The 12,603-nt window shown below is 35.3% G+C and overlaps 1 protein-coding gene across 1 annotated transcript in view; it reads right to left on the bottom strand.

The window, feature by feature from the left end:
- The window catches only part of CNFN (cornifelin), a 155,057-nt gene extending 146,148 nt beyond the window's left edge, over positions 1-8,909 (bottom strand). The window contains exon 1 of the mRNA XM_044079060.1: positions 8,838-8,909. The gene's annotated coding sequence lies outside the window, so the exon portion shown is untranslated. The remainder of the gene's footprint in view (positions 1-8,837) is intronic.
- Between the last annotated feature and the right edge of the window lie 3,694 nt (positions 8,910-12,603).

Here is a 12,603-nt window from a genome sequence, read left to right as displayed (position 1 = left end):
TTGATTTATCGTGGATTTGTCTTGGATTTTATTAAAGCAGCTTGATTTTAGCTTTGGTTTCGTGATTGGTTTTAGATTTTTAATATTAAACTTTATAAGCACAGATACTACTATAGCCAATATTGACTATATCAAGGCCATGGATCAAAATAGCTTGTTTTTGGGAGATTGTGGTCATTATGATGTTAACTAATGAAGGTTTCAGAGTGACTTGCCTTTTAATGACAAGTCATTGAAAAGGCACATTTTCTTCTTTCAGTGAATCCCAAGTCTGCAAATATTAGTTCCATGCTGTTAAAGAATAAAATCTATCTGTAGCTTTTGCTTGCTGATTTAGTAAACAAACATGAAATAGTACTACTGTTCACTTTAGTATCAACTGAATGTCTGCTTACCAAGAACATTATCCTACAGCACAGCAGCCATAATGAAGGGGACCCCTTTATGCTGAGTAAGAAGAAAATACAAGAGAAAACAGAACTCAAGAGCTATTATAACCAAACAGCCAACAAAAAGTCTTAGTACTTGCCACTTGAGAGAATCTTCCACACAAAGAATGCTCTACACGTACTGGCATCAGATGAATATACTGTGCAGTTCTTAACTACTTACTCCTGTTTTTTTTATTTTTGTGTGTACTGGTGTTGCTATGCTTGTTAAAGTTGTAAGGAGTTTTTTTTTCTTTTTTTTTTATTGACTCTAAAGCCAAAGTTCATCTTAAAGGCTAGCAATAAAATGTCTATACTGATTGATGTCAGCACAGCTTTTGGCAGAACATCAAAGTGATGTTGCATTATTTGATGGAAATATTACAATGATCGTGAAGACAACTGCCATTCCAAATCAAGGTAACTCACTACTGGTTCAGTGCTGAAAACTATATGTATTGAGCATTAGTGAACAATGAACTCCAACTAATATTTCACACAAGTAGTTTCTGCAGACAGCACTAGTGATCTCTACTCCTAAAAACTTGACTCCTTGGTAAAGCAGTGTCTTGTCTTGCAGATGTCAGCAAGCCAAAGCTGTAGAGGTAGTATGACATTTTTGATCATAGGGTATTAAAGTTCATACTTGTAACTTGTTTACATTATACCTCTTAACTTGAAGTATAGTCATGTTTATATTTCTACTGAAGCCATGTAATCAGAAATCATTCTGCTTACGTTGTGCTGACTCTGTATTGTATGGACCACTTGCACCACTATGAGTGGAAAAAATTCAACCTGCCAGTGATCATAATCCTTGAACTTCATTCCCTGAAAGAATGACCAAGAAAACACTTTTTAAAATGTTTTTTGAAGGCTCAAGTCCCCCCCCCAAGTTTTATATATATATATATATATATATATATATATATATATATATATAAGAGCTTGAAGAGGGGGAAATTACCTCAGAAAAAGGCATCACTGCTGGTACAACTTACTGAGAGTGATTTCCTGAGGCAGAGCTCTGATATCCTCAGCCTGTTGGGCAAATGATGTTCAAGAATTCAATCTTTGTCTACCAGTAGATTATTCTTATGGATCTGTGAAGAGATTCCAAAGCATAACCTCTTCCCCAACAGCAAGATGGACATACCGACCTTTTCAAAAAAGCAAACCAACCAAAATTGTTGATGATGTTGCTAACAAAGCAGTTTCTGAGAGAGGGCACTACTCCCGCTAACCTTCTCCTCAGCCCTTGCTTACTCATATATACTAACCCTACATTTGCACAAAAAGAGAAAGGTTCTGCAAGGTGAAAAATGGTCCAGAGAAGTGCAGTTTCACAGTGGAGTGGATAGATATAAAAACAGTCCAGGAGTTGTAAATTCTGGTAGCTGGGATCAGGGAAATTGAATTGTACCAACTCCCACATTGTGGTTACATGATACTCTTTCTGGACCAGTCCACCTATTCAGAATCAAAATATATGAATCAGCAGAGTAAAAAAAAATAACAAAACAGAAAATAATGGCCTATCTCACTTATTTGTGTTTTAAAATTTCCAAGATTATATCAGGCAACATTATCGACATAATGGTTATAATCATGAATTTAGGACTGGGAAATGCATGAAGAGGAAGCTTTTATAATTTGCTACAGTTATACTAATCAATGCAGTATTTAAATCTTTTCTAAAGAGTCATCTTTAGTAAGATACCATCTGCTCTTAATTCATTTTCAGGCTTGTCATCTGTAATATATTCATGCCAAATCTCTGACTAGTGCATATTGTACAAACTCTCATATGGGTATAAGCTTGATCTGAAAAATGTCCTATACAAAACAGTACCCCAGAAAAAAAAATGCTAATTTTTTCCCCCTCTTCCTCTGTAGCAAATATGTCAGGAAATTGCGTCTGAGCTATCTTGCTGCTTTGCTGCTTTATGCAGACAATACTGTGTTGTATGAGAAGTCAAGAGATATGCCCAGCTTGAGTAGTCAAATCTCGCATTACCTGTAACTGCTAGCAATATTATTTATAATTAAAACAATGGTCTTAAATGTCAGGACCACTGAAGTAAGCAGCTTGCAACCCATTTAAAATGTCAAAATAACTTAAAATAAAACCACCTTTCAACTCAGAAAATATGATTTTCCATTGTTACTTTTGTATTCTGAACTATTTTAATGGATCAGAGTCACTCTATGTGCTTCTAATAATATTTATTATAATTTCCCTCATAATGGCAGTCATGGGACTAGTCATATTAACTTCATCTTGCTTTACTGATTTGTGTATTGTTCCTAGAATCCTTTTCAAGTCCTCATTTATGTGTCATGCTATACATAAGGAAGTGATGTTTTGTTTTCTCCATGGTGACATAGAATGCAAGCACCAGTGCAGGTCACACATATCATAGTTACCTTCTTGGACATGACTTCTTCTTTTTCTTTCGGCTTTTTCCCAGTTAGGGGTCGCCACAGTGGATCACCTGTCCCCTCATGATTGGCAGTGGAGTTTTACACCTTCTTGGACATGACTGCTTGCATTTTTTCCTGAATGACTCTATGTGTTTATCTTAGAGATTAATTTGGGCAATTCATAGCAGTTATACCCCTTCAACAAAAGAAAGTAGGGAAATTGCAGCCTTTTGTAAGGATGCCAGTATGTAACCCTGCAAGTATTGGTAAACCTTCCTCCACACTGTCACTGTAGTGAATGAGCCTTGTTTGATCATCTGTGACTGCAAGCTGTTACTTTCAGCAACTTGTAAGGAAGGGATGTGCAAACTAATTCTGCTATTTCCCAGCACCTGCAATGGACACATTCTTTTTTTTTTTTTTTTTGAATGTTGTAGAAATAGAAATGTAATATATTTACCCCAAAGTTATTTTTTATAACTTATGTCCTATTATCTCATCCTTTACAGTGCAGCACCTTCCTTTTATTATGTATCAAAATAGGCACAAACTTCTATTCTTCAATTTGTGGTGTTATGAGATTTTTTTACTGAGGTATAACTGTCTTCTTGAAATACAGCTTCTGCTGTTGGAGCACTATGCTCTTGATTTGTTACACTGTAGCATAGTGATAATTCATTAAAACTACAATCCTTGAGCACAACAGAGTAGGAATTGTTCTCTGAGCTGTGTGTAAGACTACAATAGTACTGTCTGTATTTTTACAGTGAAAACACACTCTTTAGGATTATGTCAGTCAATGAAATGATGGTATACAACATCTAATTCAGGGTCTACAAATTGAATCTGTGCTGTGTGCATATCACTTTACTCATTTGTTTGAGATTCAGGTGCTCAGTACATCAAAACCATAATCCTTATTCCTTTGATTCAGATTTAGGTGTGCACTTCATCAGAACCATAACCCTTGGAGCATGATAACTGAGCAGTTATTATTTGTGCTGTGCATAAGGCTAAAATACTATTATCTATAAAGATGTAGCCCTTACAGAAAAGATTACTGCCAAGAACTGTATCACTGTCTAAGAAGATTTGGTCATATGCACTGATACTGTTTCGCTGCCTGTCTGCAACAAAGGCAATAGAGAAAATGTCACCATATGTTGCAGTTTTTAATAGCATCTACAGAAATCAATAAGACTGAGGACTGCTTTTGTAAGATTGTAAGCAGTACCTGGTAGGAAAAAACTAGAGTCCTCTGTCTGATATGTCATGCGGGCAAATACTGCCAAATTATGTGAGACGTTCAACTTTAAAATAAATACAAAAAAAAAAAAAAACAGGTGAGCTTTCCTTTCTTTTATTTCAAAGCAAGAAAATGTCAGTTTTTTAAAGCATGAACTGGTCTCTGCTGAGCAGACCATATTGAAACTATACTGTAGGAGGAAAAGAAACCTCAGGTTTTCTTTAGATTGCAGGTGTAGTATGCCTTTTCTTTGAAGATTTGCTCATATTATATATTCTGGCAATTCAAAGGACTGAAGTTTTAACAGCTATTGTTGAAAAGATGCGTAGAACACCTAATAAAGTCTACTAATAATGAGCTCTGTCACATTCATACTGAGATCAGTAAACTTGCTCATAGATGTGTATGCCACTGTGTTTGCGTTGTGTGATAAGAGTATCATCCTTTCTGGGATTCTGCTCATTTTTCAGAATAGACTCCAGATTCCCTTTGTCCCTGAAATGGGTAACATGCAAACTGAAAATGGATAAAGTGAGTAATCAGAGAAAGAATGAAATGAATAATGAATGAATCAATGAAAAGTACACAATTAAGTAAATATTTCATAACACTCACATAACAAAATCTTAAAGAGAATAAAGATTCTGAGTTATAAATTCTTAGGTAGTGTTAGCCACACAGTTATTTAATTTGAAGATTAACTGGTTTAATCAAAACATCGTTGTTAGCAGACTAATTCACGTTTGTGCATTCCAGATGTATGACCTTTTGCAGATATTTATTAGAAAATAAAAATGTAATAAAAAAGAGCATTTGTTACTAGGGTATTTGCAAATACAGTGAAGCCCAATGCAATGAAATCATCTTTTTGATCTAAGATGATCAAAAGCTCTTCATACTGAAGCACTTCATTTACAAAGAGCAGAGATGTAATCGTTACCAAAAATGAACTGTGCAGTAATGGAACACTTCAGGGAATTAATTACTTTCACGTATTGTGCAACACTGGAATTAATATATACAGTATAAGGAAGGGGGTATAGGTGATGTTCTCTGCAGGGGGTGGTTGTAGATGACTGAAGTCCCTTTGGGATTGCATGGAGGTATTGTCCCTGCTAGAAAAGATGCAGATTCATTTGTATTGATTCATTATTTGGGGTACAAGTTTGTTATCCTTTGCTGGTGTGCTTTTTTCTGTATGGTACTTTGATATCTATGTCTTTCATTTTCACTGCATTTTATTATTTTTTATTATCAAGTTTTGATGCGTTTGCATTTCACTGTATTGACATGAATCCATTCATAAAATAAACATGAGGCAGTTAAGTAACTACATATCTTAAATCTAAATCAAACAAATGCAGATGTCTTTTTTGCTGGGGCTGTGTCCTCTACCCTTATATTCCACGTTTGATTTTGTTAAAAACATTTTATTTCAATGGAGTATAATCTCAAAGTTGGCACAGAGGGCAAAACTGATAGTTGCAGTGAGTGTGTCCCTCTGAAAAAACTAATTTTCAGCTGTTTACAATTTCTTTTTATTATTTAGATATAGTTCAAAATGGAACAGGTGTTCAATATTCATGAAATATTCATGCTTTCTTTCTCATTTTTACATTACGACTGGTCAAGGATTCACAGTTTTGAATTTCATTTTAAGACATGTGTTTGTCATTCTTATGTTAATTACTCCACAATACATTGTGGTCAGTGGATCCAGATGAATACACATAGCAGAGGCTACCACTATACAAGCTGTCACATCCTGGGCTAGATTCAATAAAGCCTACACTAAGTGTACACTGTTCTGAGTGAAGAAACAACACAGACATAACGAACACCTTCTTCCATTCTAATTTTAGTTTTCCTACTGATATTCTTGCAGCTTTAAATACTGACAGGAATTCATAAAGATTACCACAAAGTGCAGACTATGTGTACACTTAATGTAATCTTTAGTGTAGACTATATGTACACTTAATGTAATCTTTAGTGTAGACTATATGTACACTTAATGTAATCTTTCTGAGTGACTAGAAAGCACAAAAATGTGATAAGAATTTTATTGAATACACATTGTGTACACTTAGTGTAGGCTTTATTGAATCCAGCCCCCTGTCTTCTGACTTGGAATGGCTCTGAAATTAATACTTCATATATATAGAAGTGATTTAAAAAGACAGTATTACATGCTCTGGACAACAGTATTTTGGAAATGACACATTTGTTTATTCAGCTTACTGTGTCGAATAAAAGAATACACTCACATTAAAAAGATAGCTGGAGCTACAAACAGCTTTTTTATAGCTCAGTGTCACACATTAAATTCTAGATATTTTACATTCACTCTTCATTCTGAACAAAATATTTTCATTGACGTCTACGCAGACAGCATGTAATGAATCACAACAAGGCTTACCAGAGTGCCCTACCAATCAGAATCTGGATTTTTGACTTTAATGCCTGTTAATAATCTTCTTTAAGTAATAACTATATTATAAAAACACCAAATTCACGAAAACCAGAATAAACTTCAGAAAAAAAATGTGAAAAAAGACAAGATGATGACTGTCCACACAGATAAAAAATTAAGAGCTTTCTTTCATTTTAATCACAACAAACTTCTTCAGAACTGACCAGTAAACCAATCAGTCAGGTTTAAACACAAAATTTGATTAATAAATAAACCAATCAAATGTCCATTCATCTAATTATTAATTAATACATACCATTTTCTTAAAGGCAAAAATGTAAAATGTGAAATATATCCCTTGACATATGTACAAAAAGCATATAGCACACACAAATGTGTGCCTACTATAATTTGTCAAATAAGCTGTTTAATAGTAAGGTGTATTATTTAAAAGACATTTAACATTTAAGGTCTCATTTAGACCAGGAATATGATCTGCCCTAAGGAAAACCTGCCATCTGAGCTCCTTGTTTTCCAAGGCATTATTGAATTCTGTAACAAATTGAGTCAAATCTATTTCATCCAACACAAAAAATATAAATTTCTTGAAGTTAGAGCACTCCAGAGCATGTTTGGCTAAAGCATTGTTAGTGTCTTTATTTCTAGTAGCCAAACAGTGTTCATAAATCCTTTTATAAAGGGATCTAGTTGTTTTCCCCACATAAAAATTATGACAGGTGGAGCACATAGCCAAATATACTACCCCCATACTTTTGCAGTTGTAGTGACTGAATCAATTAACTGGTTGTTACACCCATAACAACATTTAAAGTGACCAGTGCTTTTTACAAGAAACATCACACACAAATTTGAATGCACACAGTAAAAAAAAAAAATCACTTAAAAAGTATGTTACTATGGATGGTACAGTGAACAGGTGGGTTTTGCTATGATCAATATTGTTGATTTATTTACATCCATCCCCCATCAAAGTGATTCTGGCCAAAGGAAAAAAAAATAAGCAAAAAAAAAAAAAAAGAAAAAAATCAAACATACAAAATAATTTGCTGAGTGCTAAAAAGGCAGGACTATGCAAACAACTTAGGTCTCTTAAACAAGGTAACAGTTATTTTAAAGAGTGGCTTCCCACAAGAAAACCTGTTTTTCATTTTTTATTTCTTCATACAGGTTTTATTGCTTGAATAAATATGCCTATTTTTAGCTGATATATCATCATATGCGTAACATGATTTCAGTGCTGAGTACACCCTCAGTACACCCTACATACCAAGCAGTATAATTTAGTAACACTGAATTACAACATATTATTTACACAGATTACCAGCGTTCTCAAAATAAAGTGTAGAAACAGATTATTAATGTTACTTACTAAGTTATTATGGCAGACAGATGAATACTGAATCACATTACATTTTTTGTGATGGAATTAATAAAATAATAGAGTAGCATAACATTAGATATCAGAGTGTAGTTTCGAAAAGTGGCATGATTGATTAACTGCTGAAAATTAAAAGCAGCTACACCTTTTCAACCCTTGCTGTCAAACTCAGAGAAAACAGGCAACAAGCATGTGTACTAAAAGCTGCGGATGTCACTCATAATGTGGGAAAAACATTTCATCTGCCTTTTCTGCATGGAGTGGGATATAAAAAATTATAACATTTTCAAAGTAAGATAAAGTATAACTGTAATATGCAATAACGTTCATTGTTTGTTTTTTTACCCCTGATTTTAACTGACAAGTTGCAAATTTCTGGAGGGTGTATAGAACTAGCTGACAGAAATTTAGAAGCTTCATTGTAGTCTGACAAATGGTGCAAGGTTCTGGAAGTAGGACAAGGTGAAGCAAAGAAAAAAAAACATAATGCTAGGGGTACAAAAGACATTCTATAAAAAATAGAGAAACTTGTTTAAAATCTATGATTGAACTTTTGCAGAAATATAGAAAGAAAGAAAAAAGAAAGAAATAGGAAAAACATGCACCAAAGCATGTAAGATAAAAGAAGTGAATAGGAGGAAATACATACATGTATACAATCAGATGCTCAAAGAAACAATTATAAACACATACAAATGTGTAACTTTTGAAAGGAAATATTTTCCAGGTCAGTAACAATTAGTTCCATCAAAGTCTGCCAGTTTTAAAAATAAATGCTGAAAATCTGTTCCACTGTTTCTAAGATGTATTTTCATCAGATTTTATCTTGTCACTGCTCATAGAATGCATTCTGTTTCTCTGCAATGAACAAATCTTTCTAGGTTCAGACTCTCAAAAACATGAAATGGATATGTGAAAAGTCCTTACCTGACTTGATGTTCTGAATTCTGTATCCACAAGTAATTGCTATTTCTGTGTTTGTAGCTGAAATAGGAAGCGTCTATTTTCTTATCATAGGATGGGCTGTGGCTAAATGATGTGGGCAGGAGATTTCATGATTATGATCTGAATAGAGAAAGAGAGAGAGAGAGAGAGAGAGGAAAAGCAACAGACAAAAGACAGACAGGGATGGGCGTATCTATCTGTTTTACATGTGAAATTAATACAGCTATTTTCCATTTGTATGTTTGACACAGAAAACAACCTTCTTTGCCTCAACTTTCACATCTATTTTTTGGAAATACAAAGGGATTATGTGAAAAGCCATCTATGCAATTACTTGGATTTACTAAGCAGAGTGTTGTGGGTGGACAGTGCAGTGGTGTAGCGGTTAGTATTGTCACTTCACAGCAAGAGGTTTTCCGGTTCGATTCTTGGCTGGGGTGCCATCTGCATGTACTCCCTGTGTTTATGTGGGTTTCCTTCGGGTGCTCCAGTTTCCTCCCACATTCCAAAGACATGCAGTAGGTGGATTAGACACTCTAAATTGGCCCTAGATGTAAGAGTATGGTGCATACTCTGAGGAGGGTTGGGGATTGGGCTAGCAACCTGATCCCATAAAACTCATACCTGTTATGGAAACAATGAGTGCTGAAGGGTGCTTGTTGCCCGATGTGCTGAATGCATGAGAGTGGATCCATTGTTGTGGGCTAAAAAAATAATTCAAGTTCAAATTTATTTAAATGCTTATAAACTAACCACTGTACAATGACAACAGTTAACATGAAGATAAAATAAACATATTAGATTTTGAAAGGTTAAAAGGAAAAAATAATAAAGGAAATATTGTGTGGCTTAATGCAGTGTTTATATCAGGAAAAATAAGTCTTTTATGGACCTCTTGAATCCACTCAGCCTCAGGAATTTCTGAAGCCATTGAGGTAGTAGATTCCAAAGGTGTCAGGCTTCTGATAAATAAACTAAACCACCTGTGCCTAGAGTCATACTTACAGCCTCAGGGTTGTCAAGCAGAGGCATTTGACCAAAAACAGCAGTTGTTTCAGGTAGGAAGGACACAAATCATACATGCTGAAATATATCAGGACCTGAATTTGGTAGGTAATACAAAATCAAGCAGGCAACCACTGAAGACTTTGGGAAAAACAGCATACTATCGTAAGAATATACTGCACTACTTAACATTCAGTGAGTGGAATTATGGACTAGCTGCAAGAGATAAAGTTCTATGTTTGGGTCCCCAAGTACAGGAAATTACAGTAGTCAGTGGAAACCAAAGCACATATAACCACAGTCAGGTCTTCAGGTACACATAGTTGCTTGATTCAGGCAAATTTCCTTATCATGAGAAGCAAATATCACTGAATGCCTAATCTTTAAGAGTCAGTCTGTCATTTAGGATGACCCTAAGCTTGTATATCTTAGATTCAAATATAAGTCTAGCACCCCATCCCTGCATATAATATAGGAGGAGATCAAGGCCCTGAATGTAGCATGCACATGGTAACCATCTTAGATGTGTTACATTTCATTTTGTTATAGACCATCCATTGATGAGATAATCTGCTTAGGAAATCATAAATGACATATTGTACTGTGAGAATGTGATATATAGCTGAGTATCATCAAAATAGCAATGGTGATACAAACTACTTTTCTGAATGACTTTTCACAGAAGAATCATGTATACAGTGAACAAAATAGGGCCTAGAATAGATCCATAGGAATGTCACAATCGAGAAAATCAAAAGCAGAGCAACTGATTCTAGAAACAACCTTCTGTGAGAGCCTTGAAAGGTAATAGACAAACCACTTTACTCCAGAGACCACAGTACATTTGTAGTAATTTCAGAGACTCTAGTGTTCTAATGTCACAAATTCCATCAACAGATCAGTTAGAACAAAAATCAAACAGTACATTTGATCTCATGTTTTCAGGAGATCATTAAAACCTAGTGAGGGATGTCTTAGTACAACACGAAGTGTGAAATCCACACTGAAATGGATTATAAATACCATGTTCCATGAAGGAAGACTCAGTCTTTGCTTATTCAGTCTTCTCAAGAACCTTACTTAAAATGTCAGGCTTGAGACAGGACAATAGCTATCCAGAACATCAGATTTCAAGACTCATTAAGGCCTGATCTCACTAATACCTTCTTTAATGACGAAAGGAAAATCCCAGACTTGAGAAAAGAAGTGATGTCTGATATTGTACAGGACTTAAAACCTCCAGATAAGGTGTAACCAGCATATCTGGACATGCTGTCAGGACCATATTTGATGTGAGCATGCTTATAGACAAATAAAAAAGTCATTACAATCAGACAAGAAAAATTCATCCTAATACCAAATGACACCCATACAAAAGGCAACTTTTAAATGGAGATTTATGATGTGTAAAGAGAATAATGGCTATACAATCTTAATTTGTCCTCCAAAAGAGAGGTTTGTCACTACCTAAACTCATGGCTTTAAACAGACTGGTTAGTCAAATCATAACCCATGAGCCACAAAGTGGACAAGATGTGCATAACATGGGGCAAGAACCTGCACTGAGGTTGTTAATGCCTTATTACAGGCTGCAACACATTTATGTGGATCACCTAGTTTTTCTAAGCACTGACATAGAATGAGGCAAATTAAATTCTTGTCCTAAATCCAACTCAAGATCCGAGTGTGGCACTTAGATAAACTCTATCTCAAAATGAATCAGGCAGTGGTAAGACTATGAGACATTATGGGATGTTGAATTTAACTAGCTCATCACTCACTTTCAGTAGATCAGCCTTCCCATAATCTCTGAAAACCAAGGTATTGGATGACACTTGCAGCTTCAGATTTAGGGTGAATGTGACTGATTTTTGGGTCAGTTTGACCAGGGAGGAGTTATAATTGTTTGGGAGCAGAGTTGTCCCATACTGGTGAGGACCAAATCCAGGATTTTGTTGCCCCTGGTTGGGGTATGGACTAACTTGTCCAGAGAGCTTGAATTGATGAAGTCCAGAAATCTCTGGGCATACATGTCAGAGGATGTATATGTCTACCAGTTAATGCATGTGTAGTTGGTCCTCTGGGAGAATGGTGTTTGGCTTAATGCATGAGGGCTCCATACTAGTTAGATAGGAGTTAAGGGCTAAGGAGGACATAGACGGGGTCCAATAGTTAGCCATGATGACATAAGGGTTCTTATTAATGGCATGATGGACATGGAGGAGTTCCAGAATGTCATTTTATCTAACTAGTCTGGAGATGAAGTTTTATTTATTTATTTATTTATTTATTTATTTATTTATTAACAAATATGGAGACACCACCACTTTTAGTACCTTCTTCTAGTGTGGTGGGCCTTAACATGGGGTAGGCATTGAAACCCTGCACCAATAGGATGCTCATAATGGACCTGAATTAGATCTCTCTAACAATACATATATCAATGTTTTCAAGGGTAAGCAGTGCTTGTAGGGAGTGGATATTTTTTGTTAAGGCTCCTAGTGTTCAGAAGGTGTTAACCTTTATGTTATCCAGATTCTGCTTTGTTATTTTGGATGTTTTTGAGTACTGAGATTGCCTAAAAAGGGACTATGGGGTACACAAGATTTTAGCTAATATAAGAAAGCCTTGGGAGATAGGATAAGGCCATCCCTAGCAAAGCAGGCTCGACTGCCTACCATCTCCTCCCAGGCTAATATATGTAATGGACTCCTTTTGAATGACACCAGAAGCTAAAACAATT

The sequence above is a fragment of the Protopterus annectens genome, chromosome 8.part0 (genome assembly GCF_019279795.1).
Source record: "Protopterus annectens isolate FY-2018-M chromosome 8.part0, PAN1.0, whole genome shotgun sequence".
Classification (NCBI taxonomy): Eukaryota; Metazoa; Chordata; order Ceratodontiformes; family Protopteridae; genus Protopterus; species Protopterus annectens.
This window is presented reverse-complemented; position numbering and strand designations above follow the sequence as displayed.